This window comes from Triturus cristatus, chromosome 12, assembly GCF_964204655.1.
Source record: "Triturus cristatus chromosome 12, aTriCri1.1, whole genome shotgun sequence".
In the NCBI taxonomy this organism is placed as follows: domain Eukaryota; kingdom Metazoa; phylum Chordata; class Amphibia; order Caudata; family Salamandridae; genus Triturus; species Triturus cristatus.
The window spans coordinates 718,574,528-718,590,898 of NC_140595.1; the positions used below are offsets into that span (position 1 = coordinate 718,574,528).

The 16,371-nt window shown below is 31.4% G+C and overlaps 9 non-coding genes across 9 annotated transcripts; all 9 read left to right on the forward strand.

Moving 5' to 3' along the window:
- The first annotated feature begins 2,388 nt into the window (after positions 1 to 2,388).
- Positions 2,389 to 2,462, forward strand: TRNAT-AGU (transfer RNA threonine (anticodon AGU)). The gene has a single exon. It is a non-coding gene; the product is annotated as a tRNA-Thr (tRNA).
- Positions 2,463 to 5,133: 2,671 nt separating this feature from the next.
- On the forward strand, positions 5,134 to 5,207 carry TRNAT-AGU (transfer RNA threonine (anticodon AGU)). Its single transcript has one exon. It is a non-coding gene; the product is annotated as a tRNA-Thr (tRNA).
- A 941-nt stretch (positions 5,208 to 6,148) lies between these two features.
- On the forward strand, positions 6,149 to 6,222 carry TRNAT-AGU (transfer RNA threonine (anticodon AGU)). Its single transcript has one exon. It is a non-coding gene; the product is annotated as a tRNA-Thr (tRNA).
- Positions 6,223 to 7,160: 938 nt separating this feature from the next.
- TRNAT-AGU (transfer RNA threonine (anticodon AGU)) lies at positions 7,161 to 7,234 on the forward strand. The gene has a single exon. It is a non-coding gene; the product is annotated as a tRNA-Thr (tRNA).
- Positions 7,235 to 9,905: 2,671 nt separating this feature from the next.
- On the forward strand, positions 9,906 to 9,979 carry TRNAT-AGU (transfer RNA threonine (anticodon AGU)). The gene has a single exon. It is a non-coding gene; the product is annotated as a tRNA-Thr (tRNA).
- A 941-nt stretch (positions 9,980 to 10,920) lies between these two features.
- On the forward strand, positions 10,921 to 10,994 carry TRNAT-AGU (transfer RNA threonine (anticodon AGU)). Its single transcript has one exon. It is a non-coding gene; the product is annotated as a tRNA-Thr (tRNA).
- Positions 10,995 to 11,935: 941 nt separating this feature from the next.
- On the forward strand, positions 11,936 to 12,009 carry TRNAT-AGU (transfer RNA threonine (anticodon AGU)). The gene has a single exon. It is a non-coding gene; the product is annotated as a tRNA-Thr (tRNA).
- Positions 12,010 to 12,949: 940 nt separating this feature from the next.
- TRNAT-AGU (transfer RNA threonine (anticodon AGU)) lies at positions 12,950 to 13,023 on the forward strand. Its single transcript has one exon. It is a non-coding gene; the product is annotated as a tRNA-Thr (tRNA).
- A 2,670-nt stretch (positions 13,024 to 15,693) lies between these two features.
- TRNAT-AGU (transfer RNA threonine (anticodon AGU)) lies at positions 15,694 to 15,767 on the forward strand. Its single transcript has one exon. It is a non-coding gene; the product is annotated as a tRNA-Thr (tRNA).
- The last annotated feature ends 604 nt before the right edge of the window (positions 15,768 to 16,371 follow it).

Consider the following 16,371-nt stretch of genomic DNA (forward strand, 5'->3'; position numbering starts at 1 on the left):
TGAATGAACGTTATGATTTAGGCTGTTACTTGTAATCTGACCTCCTACATTGATAAGCTGATGATTGTATATAAAATGTACCTCTGGAATTCACTGTTCACTTATTTTACATCTTCTTAATTTTCTGAATGCAACAAGGTTTCCTTTTAATTCTACTCATTACAAGTTTCTCTCTACGAGATATATTGTGTTTTCATACTACTCACTTACTCTTCGTTCACTTATTTTTACATTTCCCCAGCACTTCCAGGGACTCCTCTTACTCACTCAGGTGATTTAATTTCCTCCGTCCGTTTCACGAACTACAAATCTGTTTTCTATGTCCACCACCGCCGTAGTTCACGCACACGTGCAATTTACTCTCTTTTAAATGGTCACGTGCCCTGATCACATGATTACGATTCACTAACCTCCCTGCTGCCGCAGCACTCCTGAGCGCCGTCTTGCTAAGTGATGGGACTCTGATTCTAAGATTCGAACGTAAGTGAACGCTTTTCCATTCGTGCTGATACTGCTTGACGAAAGCTCCCTACTAACCCACTTTTTACCCTAGCGATCTACGATCTGTAACTTAATGGAGATTCACTCCATGACCTCCGTAACTCACACCCATTTAGCATCCCCACCTTCGAACATAGCATGTTTGTTCGTTATGAAGACTCTCCTTAATCTCACCACGCGTTTCAGAGCCAGCTGTACTATTTGAATTCATTCACTAACGCCAACACACCCGGTGGTTTGCAACACAATGGAAACCCGCTGTTATTTGAACACGTTCACCAGCACTACCAGTTTCTTTTACTTTCGATTTAAATAACTTTATTGTTCACCGCACCTTGTTACACAAGTCATGTTTTAATCTGTCATGCATATTTAAACCTATGTATAACGTGATAAATGAGTGCTGCTCCCTTGTCTCCTCCACAGTGCCGCCCCTGATGAAGGGCTCGAACGGCCCGAAATGCATTGGGCATTTGATCAATGAATATTTGAATATTTGATATATGAGTCAAGATTGATAGAATGATGATAATTCTACATCTTTGGATGAACTTCATAAATAAATTTAATTGACTTTGAATCACCGTTTCAGTGTTTGGAACTAAATCTTTGGACAAGGAGAATTGATTCTCTCTTATGAGTGCAACGAGTGACACCCTCCCTTTCCAGAAGTGTGCTTACCCTAAGTGGTTAAACTGCCTTTCTCGCAAACAGGAAATCCTGAGTTCAAATCTCAGCAGCACATTATTATTGGCTCCTTACATGTAAGAATAATTTTCCTCACGCAAATGTTGAATACTATTTAAAAAGAGAAGTCTTGTTCTGTGACCTTTAGAATGGTTCATCCTAAATTGAGCCATAAAGCATTTCAAGAGGGTGCTGTGGCTTAGCTGGTTAAAGTGCCTGTTTAGTAAACAGGAGATCCTGAGTTCAAATCTCAACAGTGCCTTCTTTATCTTAATATTAAATAAAACATTATTTTCATTAAATCGTACTTTATACAATTAAATTAGAAAAGTCTGATTCATCTTTCTGTTGAACAGATCATCTTAAACCTGATAAAAAATCAGAGTGTTCTCCTGATTATAGTAGCAATACTGTGATTGCAAAATGAAAATGGTATATCAATGAGGAAGTCACAGATGAAATATAACCCTAAATTTGAGCAAAATTGATTTTTTTATGTAAAACAATTATTTGTAACTATTCAATATAGGGAATTCGTTTAAAAATAGTTTTTTTTTAATACCACATAGTTATTCTTGTTTAGATGTTAGGAATCCTTTCTTTTATAACATTGGAATACATATAAAGAATCTTTATTGCAGGCACCGAATTCGATCGCCAATACTAAATTAATGATTCCTTCATTGTTACTACGGTAGGTGCTGTGGCTAACTGGTTAAAGTGCCTGTCTCGTAAACAGGAAATACTGAGTTCAAATCTCAGCAGCACCTTATTATTGGCTCCCTACATGTAAGAATCATTTCATCACGCAAATGTTGAATACTATTTAAAAAGAAAAGTCTTGTTCTGTGACCTTTAGAATGGTTCATCTTAAATTGAAATAAAAAAAGTGGAATTGTGAAGATTTTTAAAGTAATGCCTTGAATGAAAAAGGGAAAAGACAATGACAAAGAGCAAAATAGAGATAAAAGATCATTCTGGAGTTGAATTCAAGTAATGCATTCTTGAACAAGGCATAATTCAAAATTTTATGAATATGGTAAGCAGTATATTAATGAGGTGTTTATGAATAAGATGAGTGTTCTCATCTAAAGTGATTGAGTAGAGCATTGTATAAACTTAGAAAAGATTATGAAAGAGAAAACTCAGGATTTTCTTGAAAACTATAAGGCAAACTATCCCTTGAAGTATTTTCAGGAGGGTGCTGTGGCTTAGCTGGTTAAAGTGCCTGTCTAGTAATCAGGAGATCCTGAGTTCAAATCTCAGCGGCACCTTCAGTTTCTTATTCTTAAATAAAAAATTATTTTCATTAAGTCGTACTTTGATACAATTAAATTCGAAAAGTCTGATTCATCTTTCTGTTGAACAGATCATCTTAAACCTAATAAAAAATAAAAGTGTTCTCATGATTATAGTAGCAATACTGTGATCGCAAAATGAAAATTGTATATCAATGAGGAAGTCACAGATGAAATGTTACCCTAAATTTGAGCAATATTGATGTTTTTATGTAAAACAAAATATTTGTAACTATTCAATATAGGGAATTGAGTTTAAAAATCGTTTTTTTTAATACCACATAGTTATTCTTGTTTAGAGATTAGGAATCCTTTCTTTTATAACATTGGAATACATAGAAGGAATCTTTATTGCAGGCACCGAATTCGATCGCCAATACTAAATTAATGATTCCTTCATTGTTACTACAGTAGGTGCTGTGGCTAAGTGGTTAAACTGCGATTCTCGGAAACAGGAAATCCTGAGTTCAAATCTCAGCAGCACATTATTATTGGCTCCTTACATGTAAGAATAATTTTCATCACGCAAATGTTGAATACTATTTAAAAAGAAAAGTCTTGTTCTGTGACCTTTAGAATGGTTCATCCTAAATTGAGCCTTAAAGCATTTCAAGAGGGTGCTGTGGCTTAGCTGGTTAAAGTGCCTGTTTAGTAAACAGGAGATCCTGAGTTCAAATCTCAGCAGTGCCTTCTTTATCTTAATATTAAATAAAACATTATTTTCATTAAATCGTACTTTATACAATTAAATTAGAAAAGTCTGATTCATCTTTCTGTTGAACAGATCATCTTAAACCTGATAAAAAATCAGAGTGTTCTCCTGATTATAGTAGCAATACTGTGATTGCAAAATGAAAATGGTATATCAATGAGGAAGTCACAGATGAAATATAACCCTAAATTTGAGCAAAATTGTTTTTTTTATGTAAAACAATTATTTGTAACTATTCAATATAGGGAATTGAGTTTAAAAATAGTTTTTTTTAATACCACATAGTTATTCTTGTTTAGAGATTAGGAATCCTTTCTTTTATAACATTGGAATACATATAAAGAATCTTTATTGCAGGCACCAAATTCGATCGCCAATACTAAATTAATGATTCCTTCATTGTTACTACTGTAGGTCCTGTGGCTAAGTGGTTAAAGTCCCTGTCTCATAAACAGGAAATCCTGAGTTCAAATCTCAACAGCTCCTTATTATTGGCTCCTTACATGTAAGAATAATTTTAATCACGCAAATGTTGAATACTATTGAAAAAGAAAAGTCTTGTTCTGTGACCTTTAGAATGGTTCATCTTAAATTGAAATAGAAACAGTGGTATTGTGAAGATTTTTAAAGTAATGCCTTGAATGAAAAAGGGAAAAGACAATGACAAAGAGCAAAATAGATATAAAAGATCATTCTGGAGTTGAATTCAAGTAATGCATTCTTGAACAAGGCATAATTCAAAATTCTATGAATATGGTAAGCAGTATATTAATGAGGTGTTTATGAATAAGATGAGTGTTCTCATCTAAAGTGATTGAGTAGAGCATTGTATGAACTTAGAAAAGATTATGAAAGAGAAAAACTCAGGATTTTCTAGAAAACTATAAATCAAACTGTCCCTTTAAGTATTTTCAAGAGGGTGCTGTGGCTTAGCTGGTTAAAGCTCCTTTCTAGTAAACAGGAGATCCTGAGTTCAAATCTCAGCAGTGCCTTCATTTTCTTATTCTTAAATAGAAAATTATTTTCATTAAGTCGTACTTTGATACAATTAAATTAGAAAAGTCTGATTCATCTTTCTGTTGAACAGATCATGTTAAACCTAATATAAAATAAAAGTGTTCTCATGATTATAGTAGCAATACTGTGATCGCAAAATGAAAAAGGTAGATCAATGAGGAAGTCACAGTTGAAATATTACCCTAAATTTGAGCAATATTGATGTTTTTATGTAAAACAATTATTTGTAACTATTCAATATAGGGAATTAGTTTAAAAATAGTTTTTTTTAATACCACATAGTTATTGTTGTTTAGAGATTAGGAATCCTTTCTTTTATAACATTGGAATACATATAAAAAATGTTCTTTATTGCAGGCACCGAATTCGATCGCCAATACTAAATTAATGATTCCTTCATTGTTACTACAGTAGGTGCTGTGGCTAACTGGTTAAAGTACCTGTCTCGTAAACAGGAAATACTGAGTTCAAATCTCAGCAGCACCTTATTATTGGCTCCTTACATGTAAGAATAATTTTCATCACGCAAATGTTGAATACTATTTAAAAAGAAAGGTCTTGTTCTGTGACCTTTAGAATGCTTCATCTTAAATTGAAAGAAATAATGTGGTATTGTGAAGATTTTTAAAGTAATGCCTTGAATGAAAAAGGGAAAAGACAATGACAAAGAGTAAAATAGAGATAAAAGATCATTCTGGAGTTGAATTCAAGTAATGCATTCTTGAACAAGGCATAATTCAAAATTCTATGAATATGGTAAGCAGTATATTAATGAGGTGTTTATGAATAAGATGAATGTTCTCATCTAAAGTGATTGAGTAGAGCATTGTATGAACTTAGAAAAGATTATGAAAGAGAAAAACTCAGGATTTTCTTGAAAACTATAAGGCAAACTGTCCCTTTAAGCATTTTCAAGAGGGTGCTGTGGCTTAGTTGGTTAAAGCGCCTGTCTAGTAAACAGGAGATCCTGAGTTCAAATCTCAGCAGCGCCTTCATTTTCTTATTCTTAAATAGAAAATTATTTTCATTAAGTCGTACTTTGATACAATTAAATTAGAAAAGTCTGATTAATCTTTCTGTTGAACAGATCATCTTAAACCTAATAAAAAATAAAAGTGTTGTCATGATTATAGTAGCAATACTGTGATCGCAAAATGAAAAAGGTAGATCAATGAGGAAGTCACAGTTGAAATATTACCCTAAATTTGAGCAATATTGATGTTTTTATGTAAATCAATTGTTTGTAACTATTCAATATAGGGAATTGAGTTTAAAAATAGTTTTTTTTAATACCACATAGTTATTCTTGTTTAGAGATTAGGAATCCTTTCTTTTATAACATTGGAATACATATAAAGAATCTTTATTGCAGGCACCGAATTCGATCGCCAATACTAAATTAATGATTCCTTCTTTGCTACTACAGTAGGTGCTGTGGCTAAGTGGTTAAACTGCCTGTCTCGCAAACAGGAAATCCAGAGTTCAAATCTCAGCAGCACCTTATTATTGGCTCCTTACATGTAAGAATAATTTTAATCACGCAAATGTTGAATACTATTTAAAAAGAAAAGTCTTGTTCTGTGACCTTTAGAATGGTTCATCTTAAATTGAAATAGAAAAAGTGGTATTGTGAAGATTTTTAAAGTAATGCCTTGAATGAAAAAGGGAAAAGACAATGACAAAGAGCAAAATAGAGATAAAAGATCATTCTGGAGTTGAATTCAAGTAATGCATTCTTGAACAAGGCATAATTCAAAATTCTATGAATATGGTAAGCAGTATATTAATGAGGTGTTTATGAATAAGATGAGTGTTCTCATCTAAAGTGATTGAGTAGAGCATTGTATGAAGTTAGAAAAGATTATGAAAGAGAAAAACTCAGGATTTTCTTGAAAACTATAAATCAAACTGTCCCTTTAAGTATTTTCAAGAGGGTGCTGTGGCTTAGCTGGTTAAAGCGCCTGTCTAGTAAACAGGAGATCCTGAGTTCAAATCTCAGCAGCGCCTTCATTTTCTTATTCTTAAATAAAAAATTATTTTCATTAAGTCATACTTTGATACAATTAAATTAGAAAAGTCTGATTCATCTTTCTGTTGAACAGATCATCTTAAACCTAATAAAAAATAAAAGTGTTCTCATGATTATAGTAGCAATGCTGTGATCGCAAAATGAAAAAGGTATATCAATGAGGAAGTCACAGTTGAAATATTACCCTAAATTTGAGCAATATTGATGTTTTTATGTAAAACAATTATTTGTAACTATTCAATATAGGGAATTAGTTTAAAAATAGTTTTTTTTAATACCACATAGTTATTCTTGTTTAGATGTTAGGAATCCTTTCTTTTATAACATTGGAATACATATAAAGAATCTTTATTGCAGGCACCGAATTCGATCGCCAATACTAAATTAATGATTCCTTCATTGTTACTACGGTAGGTGCTGTGGCTAACTGGTTAAAGTGCCTGTCTCGTAAACAGGAAATACTGAGTTCAAATCTCAGCAGCACCTTATTATTGGCTCCCTACATGTAAGAATCATTTCATCACGCAAATGTTGAATACTATTTAAAAAGAAAAGTCTTGTTCTGTGACCTTTAGAATGGTTCATCTTAAATTGAAATAAAAAAAGTGGAATTGTGAAGATTTTTAAAGTAATGCCTTGAATGAAAAAGGGAAAAGACAATGACAAAGAGCAAAATAGAGATAAAAGATCATTCTGGAGTTGAATTCAAGTAATGCATTCTTGAACAAGGCATAATTCAAAATGTTATGAATATGGTAAGCAGTATATTAATGAGGTGTTTATGAATAAGATGAGTGTTCTCATCTAAAGTGATTGAGTAGAGCATTGTATAAACTTAGAAAAGATTATGAAAGAGAAAACTCAGGATTTTCTTGAAAACTATAAGGCAAACTATCCCTTGAAGTATTTTCAGGAGGGTGCTGTGGCTTAGCTGGTTAAAGTGCCTGTCTAGTAATCAGGAGATCCTGAGTTCAAATCTCAGCGGCACCTTCAGTTTCTTATTCTTAAATAAAAAATTATTTTCATTAAGTCGTACTTTGATACAATTAAATTCGAAAAGTCTGATTCATCTTTCTGTTGAACAGATCATCTTAAACCTAATAAAAAATAAAAGTGTTCTCATGATTATAGTAGCAATACTGTGATCGCAAAATGAAAATTGTATATCAATGAGGAAGTCACAGATGAAATGTTACCCTAAATTTGAGCAATATTGATGTTTTTATGTAAAACAAAATATTTGTAACTATTCAATATAGGGAATTGAGTTTAAAAATCGTTTTTTTTAATACCACATAGTTATTCTTGTTTAGAGATTAGGAATCCTTTCTTTTATAACATTGGAATACATAGAAGGAATCTTTATTGCAGGCACCGAATTCGATCGCCAATACTAAATTAATGATTCCTTCATTGTTACTACAGTAGGTGCTGTGGCTAAGTGGTTAAACTGCGATTCTCGGAAACAGGAAATCCTGAGTTCAAATCTCAGCAGCACATTATTATTGGCTCCTTACATGTAAGAATAATTTTCATCACGCAAATGTTGAATACTATTTAAAAAGAAAAGTCTTGTTCTGTGACCTTTAGAATGGTTCATCCTAAATTGAGCCTTAAAGCATTTCAAGAGGGTGCTGTGGCTTAGCTGGTTAAAGTGCCTGTTTAGTAAACAGGAGATCCTGAGTTCAAATCTCAGCAGTGCCTTCTTTATCTTAATATTAAATAAAACATTATTTTCATTAAATCGTACTTTATACAATTAAATTAGAAAAGTCTGATTCATCTTTCTGTTGAACAGATCATCTTAAACCTGATAAAAAATCAGAGTGTTCTCCTGATTATAGTAGCAATACTGTGATTGCAAAATGAAAATGGTATATCAATGAGGAAGTCACAGATGAAATATAACCCTAAATTTGAGCAAAATTGTTTTTTTTATGTAAAACAATTATTTGTAACTATTCAATATAGGGAATTGAGTTTAAAAATAGTTTTTTTTAATACCACATAGTTATTCTTGTTTAGAGATTAGGAATCCTTTCTTTTATAACATTGGAATACATATAAAGAATCTTTATTGCAGGCACCAAATTCGATCGCCAATACTAAATTAATGATTCCTTCATTGTTACTACTGTAGGTCCTGTGGCTAAGTGGTTAAAGTCCCTGTCTCATAAACAGGAAATCCTGAGTTCAAATCTCAACAGCTCCTTATTATTGGCTCCTTACATGTAAGAATAATTTTAATCACGCAAATGTTGAATACTATTGAAAAAGAAAAGTCTTGTTCTGTGACCTTTAGAATGGTTCATCTTAAATTGAAATAGAAACAGTGGTATTGTGAAGATTTTTAAAGTAATGCCTTGAATGAAAAAGGGAAAAGACAATGACAAAGAGCAAAATAGATATAAAAGATCATTCTGGAGTTGAATTCAAGTAATGCATTCTTGAACAAGGCATAATTCAAAATTCTATGAATATGGTAAGCAGTATATTAATGAGGTGTTTATGAATAAGATGAGTGTTCTCATCTAAAGTGATTGAGTAGAGCATTGTATGAACTTAGAAAAGATTATGAAAGAGAAAAACTCAGGATTTTCTAGAAAACTATAAATCAAACTGTCCCTTTAAGTATTTTCAAGAGGGTGCTGTGGCTTAGCTGGTTAAAGCTCCTTTCTAGTAAACAGGAGATCCTGAGTTCAAATCTCAGCAGTGCCTTCATTTTCTTATTCTTAAATAGAAAATTATTTTCATTAAGTCGTACTTTGATACAATTAAATTAGAAAAGTCTGATTCATCTTTCTGTTGAACAGATCATGTTAAACCTAATATAAAATAAAAGTGTTCTCATGATTATAGTAGCAATACTGTGATCGCAAAATGAAAAAGGTAGATCAATGAGGAAGTCACAGTTGAAATATTACCCTAAATTTGAGCAATATTGATGTTTTTATGTAAAACAATTATTTGTAACTATTCAATATAGGGAATTAGTTTAAAAATAGTTTTTTTTAATACCACATAGTTATTGTTGTTTAGAGATTAGGAATCCTTTCTTTTATAACATTGGAATACATATAAAAAATGTTCTTTATTGCAGGCACCGAATTCGATCGCCAATACTAAATTAATGATTCCTTCATTGTTACTACAGTAGGTGCTGTGGCTAACTGGTTAAAGTACCTGTCTCGTAAACAGGAAATACTGAGTTCAAATCTCAGCAGCACCTTATTATTGGCTCCTTACATGTAAGAATAATTTTCATCACGCAAATGTTGAATACTATTTAAAAAGAAAGGTCTTGTTCTGTGACCTTTAGAATGCTTCATCTTAAATTGAAAGAAATAATGTGGTATTGTGAAGATTTTTAAAGTAATGCCTTGAATGAAAAAGGGAAAAGACAATGACAAAGAGTAAAATAGAGATAAAAGATCATTCTGGAGTTGAATTCAAGTAATGCATTCTTGAACAAGGCATAATTCAAAATTCTATGAATATGGTAAGCAGTATATTAATGAGGTGTTTATGAATAAGATGAATGTTCTCATCTAAAGTGATTGAGTAGAGCATTGTATGAACTTAGAAAAGATTATGAAAGAGAAAAACTCAGGATTTTCTTGAAAACTATAAGGCAAACTGTCCCTTTAAGCATTTTCAAGAGGGTGCTGTGGCTTAGTTGGTTAAAGCGCCTGTCTAGTAAACAGGAGATCCTGAGTTCAAATCTCAGCAGCGCCTTCATTTTCTTATTCTTAAATAGAAAATTATTTTCATTAAGTCGTACTTTGATACAATTAAATTAGAAAAGTCTGATTCATCTTTCTGTTGAACAGATCATCTTAAACCTAATATAAAATAAAAGTGTTCTCATGATTATAGTAGCAATACTGTGATCGCAAAATGAAAAAGGTAGATCAATGAGGAAGTCACAGTTGAAATATTACCCTAAATTTGAGCAATATTGATGTTTTTATGTAAAACAATTATTTGTAACTATTCAATATAGGGAATTGAGTTTAAAAATAGTTTTTTTTAATACCACATAGTTATTCTTGTTTAGAGATTAGGAATCCTTTCTTTTATAACATTGGAATACATATAAAGAATCTTTATTGCAGGCACCGAATTTGATCGCCAATACTAAATTAATGATTCCTTCTTTGCTACTACAGTAGGTGCTGTGGCTAAGTGGTTAAACTGCCTGTCTCCCAAACAGGAAATCCTGAGTTCAAATCTCAGCAGCACCTTATTATTGGCTCCTTACATGTAAGAATAATTTTAATCACGCAAATGTTGAATACTATTTAAAAAGAAATGTCTTGGTCTGTGACCTTTAGAATGGTTCATCTTAAATTGAAATAGAAAAAGTGGTATTGTGAAGATTTTTAAAGTAATGCCTTGAATGAAAAAGGGAAAAGACAATGACAAAGAGCAAAATAGAGATAAAAGATCATTCTGGAGTTGAATTCAAGTAATGCATTCTTGAACAAGGCATAATTCAAAATTCTATGAATATGGTAAGCAGTATATTAATGAGGTGTTTATGAATAAGATGAGTGTTCTCATCTAAAGTGATTGAGTAGAGCATTGTATGAACTTAGAAAAGATTATGAAAGAGAAAAACTCAGGATTTTCTTGAAAACTATAAATCAAACTGTCCCTTTAAGTATTTTCAAGAGGGTGCTGTGGCTTAGCTGGTTAAAGCGCCTGTCTAGTAAACAGGAGATCCTGAGTTCAAATCTCAGCAGTGCCTTCTTTATCTTAATATTAAATAAAACATAATTTTCATTAAATCGTACTTTGATACAATTAAATTAGAAAAGTCTGATTCATCTTTCTGTTGAACAGATCATGTTAAACCTAATATAAAATAAAAGTGTTCTCATGATTATAGTAGCAATACTGTGATCGCAAAATGAAAAAGGTATATCAATGAGGAAGTCACAGATGAAATATAACCCTAAATTTGAGCAAAATTGATTTTTTTATGTAAAACAATTATTTGTAACTATTCAATATAGGGAATTGAGGTTAAAAAGAGTTTTTTTAATACCACATAGTTATTCTTGTTTAGAGATTAGGAATCCTTTCTTTTATAACATTGGAATACATATAAAGAATCTTTATTGCAGGCACCAAATTCGATCGCCAATACTAAATTAATGATTCCTTCATTGTTACTACAGTAGGTCCTGTGGCTAAGTGGTTAAAGTCCCTGTCTCTTAAACAGGAAATCCTGAGTTCAAATCTCAGCAGCACCTTATTATTGGCTCCTTACATGTAAGAATAATTTTTTTCACGCAAATGTTGAATACTATTTAAAAAGAAAAGTCTTGTTCTGTGACCTTTAGAATGGTTCATCTTAAATTGAAATAAAAAAAAGTGGTATTGTGAAGATTTTGAAAGTAATGCCTTGAATGAAAAAGGGAAAAGACAATGACAAAGAGCAAAATAGAGATAAAAGATCATTCTGGAGTTGAATTCAAGTAATGCATTCTTGAACAAGGCATAATTCAAAATTCTATGAATATGGTAAGCAGTATATTAATGAGGTGTTTATGAAGAAGATGAATGTTCTCATCTAAAGTGATTGAGTAGAGCATTGTATGAACTTAGAAAAGATTATGAAAGAGAAAAACTCAGGATTTTCTTGAAAACTATAAGGCAAACTGTCCCTTTAAGCATTTTCAAGAGGGTGCTGTGGCTTAGTTGGTTAAAGCGCCTGTCTAGTAAACAGGAGATCCTGAGTTCAAATCTCAGCAGCGCCTTCATTTTCTTATTCTTAAATAGAAAATTATTTTCATTAAGTCGTACTTTGATACAATTAAATTAGAAAAGTCTGATTAATCTTTCTGTTGAACAGATCATCTTAAACCTAATAAAAAATAAAAGTGTTGTCATGATTATAGTAGCAATACTGTGATCACAAAATGAAAAAGGTAGATCAATGAGGAAGTCACAGTTGAAATATTACCCTAAATTTGAGCAATATTGATGTTTTATGTAAATCAATTGTTTGTAACTATTCAATATAGGGAATTAAGTTTAAAAATAGTTTTTTTTAATACCACATAGTTATTCTTGTTTAGAGATTAGGAATCCTTTCTTTTATAACATTGGAATACATATAAAGAATCTTTATTGCAGGCACCGAATTCGATCGCCAATACTAAATTAATGATTCCTTCTTTGCTACTACAGTAGGTCCTGTGGCTAAGTGGTTAAACTGCCTGTCTCGCAAACAGGAAATCCAGAGTTCAAATCTCAGCAGCACCTTATTATTGGCTCCTTACATGTAAGAATAATTTTAATCACGCAAATGTTGAATACTATTTAAAAAGAAAAGTCTTGTTCTGTGACCTTTAGAATGGTTCATCTTAAATTGAAATAGAAAAAGTGGTATTGTGAAGATTTTTAAAGTAATGCCTTGAATGAAAAAGGGAAAAGACAATGACAAAGAGCAAAATAGAGATAAAAGATCATTCTGGAGTTGAATTCAAGTAATGCATTCTTGAACAAGGCATAATTCAAAATTCTATGAATATGGTAAGCAGTATATTAATGAGGTGTTTATGAATAAGATGAGTGTTCTCATCTAAAGTGATTGAGTAGAGCATTGTATGAAGTTAGAAAAGATTATGAAAGAGAAAAACTCAGGATTTTCTTGAAAACTATAAATCAAACTGTCCCTTTAAGTATTTTCAAGAGGGTGCTGTGGCTTAGCTGGTTAAAGCGCCTGTCTAGTAAACAGGAGATCCTGAGTTCAAATCTCAGCAGCGCCTTCATTTTCTTATTCTTAAATAAAAAATTATTTTCATTAAGTCGTACTTTGATACAATTAAATTCGAAAAGTCTGATTCATCTTTCTGTTGAACAGATCATCTTAAACCTAATAAAAAATAAAAGTGTTCTCATGATTATAGTAGCAATACTGTGATCGCAAAATGAAAATTGTATATCAATGAGGAAGTCACAGATGAAATGTTACCCTAAATTTGAGCAATATTGATGTTTTTATGTAAAACAAAATATTTGTAACTATTCAATATAGGGAATTGAGTTTAAAAATCGTTTTTTTTAATACCACATAGTTATTCTTGTTTAGAGATTAGGAATCCTTTCTTTTATAACATTGGAATACATAGAAGGAATCTTTATTGCAGGCACCGAATTCGATCGCCAATACTAAATTAATGATTCCTTCATTGTTACTACAGTAGGTGCTGTGGCTAAGTGGTTAAACTGCGATTCTCGGAAACAGGAAATCCTGAGTTCAAATCTCAGCAGCACATTATTATTGGCTCCTTACATGTAAGAATAATTTTCATCACGCAAATGTTGAATACTATTTAAAAAGAAAAGTCTTGTTCTGTGACCTTTAGAATGGTTCATCCTAAATTGAGCCTTAAAGCATTTCAAGAGGGTGCTGTGGCTTAGCTGGTTAAAGTGCCTGTTTAGTAAACAGGAGATCCTGAGTTCAAATCTCAGCAGTGCCTTCTTTATCTTAATATTAAATAAAACATTATTTTCATTAAATCGTACTTTATACAATTAAATTAGAAAAGTCTGATTCATCTTTCTGTTGAACAGATCATCTTAAACCTGATAAAAATCAGAGTGTTCTCCTGATTATAGTAGCAATACTGTGATTGCAAAATGAAAATGGTATATCAATGAGGAAGTCACAGATGAAATATAACCCTAAATTTGAGCAAAATTGTTTTTTTTATGTAAAACAATTATTTGTAACTATTCAATATAGGGAATTGAGTTTAAAAATAGTTTTTTTTAATACCACATAGTTATTCTTGTTTAGAGATTAGGAATCCTTTCTTTTATAACATTGGAATACATATAAAGAATCTTTATTGCAGGCACCAAATTCGATCGCCAATACTAAATTAATGATTCCTTCATTGTTACTACTGTAGGTCCTGTGGCTAAGTGGTTAAAGTCCCTGTCTCATAAACAGGAAATCCTGAGTTCAAATCTCAACAGCTCCTTATTATTGGCTCCTTACATGTAAGAATAATTTTAATCACGCAAATGTTGAATACTATTGAAAAAGAAAAGTCTTGTTCTGTGACCTTTAGAATGGTTCATCTTAAATTGAAATAGAAACAGTGGTATTGTGAAGATTTTTAAAGTAATGCCTTGAATGAAAAAGGGAAAAGACAATGACAAAGAGCAAAATAGATATAAAAGATCATTCTGGAGTTGAATTCAAGTAATGCATTCTTGAACAAGGCATAATTCAAAATTCTATGAATATGGTAAGCAGTATATTAATGAGGTGTTTATGAATAAGATGAGTGTTCTCATCTAAAGTGATTGAGTAGAGCATTGTATGAACTTAGAAAAGATTATGAAAGAGAAAAACTCAGGATTTTCTAGAAAACTATAAATCAAACTGTCCCTTTAAGTATTTTCAAGAGGGTGCTGTGGCTTAGCTGGTTAAAGCTCCTTTCTAGTAAACAGGAGATCCTGAGTTCAAATCTCAGCAGTGCCTTCATTTTCTTATTCTTAAATAGAAAATTATTTTCATTAAGTCGTACTTTGATACAATTAAATTAGAAAAGTCTGATTCATCTTTCTGTTGAACAGATCATGTTAAACCTAATATAAAATAAAAGTGTTCTCATGATTATAGTAGCAATACTGTGATCGCAAAATGAAAAAGGTAGATCAATGAGGAAGTCACAGTTGAAATATTACCCTAAATTTGAGCAATATTGATGTTTTTATGTAAAACAATTATTTGTAACTATTCAATATAGGGAATTAGTTTAAAAATAGTTTTTTTTAATACCACATAGTTATTGTTGTTTAGAGATTAGGAATCCTTTCTTTTATAACATTGGAATACATATAAAAAATGTTCTTTATTGCAGGCACCGAATTCGATCGCCAATACTAAATTAATGATTCCTTCATTGTTACTACAGTAGGTGCTGTGGCTAACTGGTTAAAGTACCTGTCTCGTAAACAGGAAATACTGAGTTCAAATCTCAGCAGCACCTTATTATTGGCTCCTTACATGTAAGAATAATTTTCATCACGCAAATGTTGAATACTATTTAAAAAGAAAGGTCTTGTTCTGTGACCTTTAGAATGCTTCATCTTAAATTGAAAGAAATAATGTGGTATTGTGAAGATTTTTAAAGTAATGCCTTGAATGAAAAAGGGAAAAGACAATGACAAAGAGTAAAATAGAGATAAAAGATCATTCTGGAGTTGAATTCAAGTAATGCATTCTTGAACAAGGCATAATTCAAAATTCTATGAATATGGTAAGCAGTATATTAATGAGGTGTTTATGAATAAGATGAATGTTCTCATCTAAAGTGATTGAGTAGAGCATTGTATGAACTTAGAAAAGATTATGAAAGAGAAAAACTCAGGATTTTCTTGAAAACTATAAGGCAAACTGTCCCTTTAAGCATTTTCAAGAGGGTGCTGTGGCTTAGTTGGTTAAAGCGCCTGTCTAGTAAACAGGAGATCCTGAGTTCAAATCTCAGCAGCGCCTTCATTTTCTTATTCTTAAATAGAAAATTATTTTCATTAAGTCGTACTTTGATACAATTAAATTAGAAAAGTCTGATTCATCTTTCTGTTGAACAGATCATCTTAAACCTAATATAAAATAAAAGTGTTCTCATGATTATAGTAGCAATACTGTGATCGCAAAATGAAAAAGGTAGATCAATGAGGAAGTCACAGTTGAAATATTACCCTAAATTTGAGCAATATTGATGTTTTTATGTAAAACAATTATTTGTAACTATTCAATATAGGGAATTGAGTTTAAAAATAGTTTTTTTTAATACCACATAGTTATTCTTGTTTAGAGATTAGGAATCCTTTCTTTTATAACATTGGAATACATATAAAGAATCTTTATTGCAGGCACCGAATTCGATCGCCAATACTAAATTAATGATTCCTTCTTTGCTACTACAGTAGGTGCTGTGGCTAAGTGGTTAAACTGCCTGTCTCCCAAACAGGAAATCCTGAGTTCAAATCTCAGCAGCACCTTATTATTGGCTCCTTACATGTAAGAATAATTTTAATCACGCAAATGTTGAATACTATTTAAAAAGAAATGTCTTGGTCTGTGACCTTTAGAATGG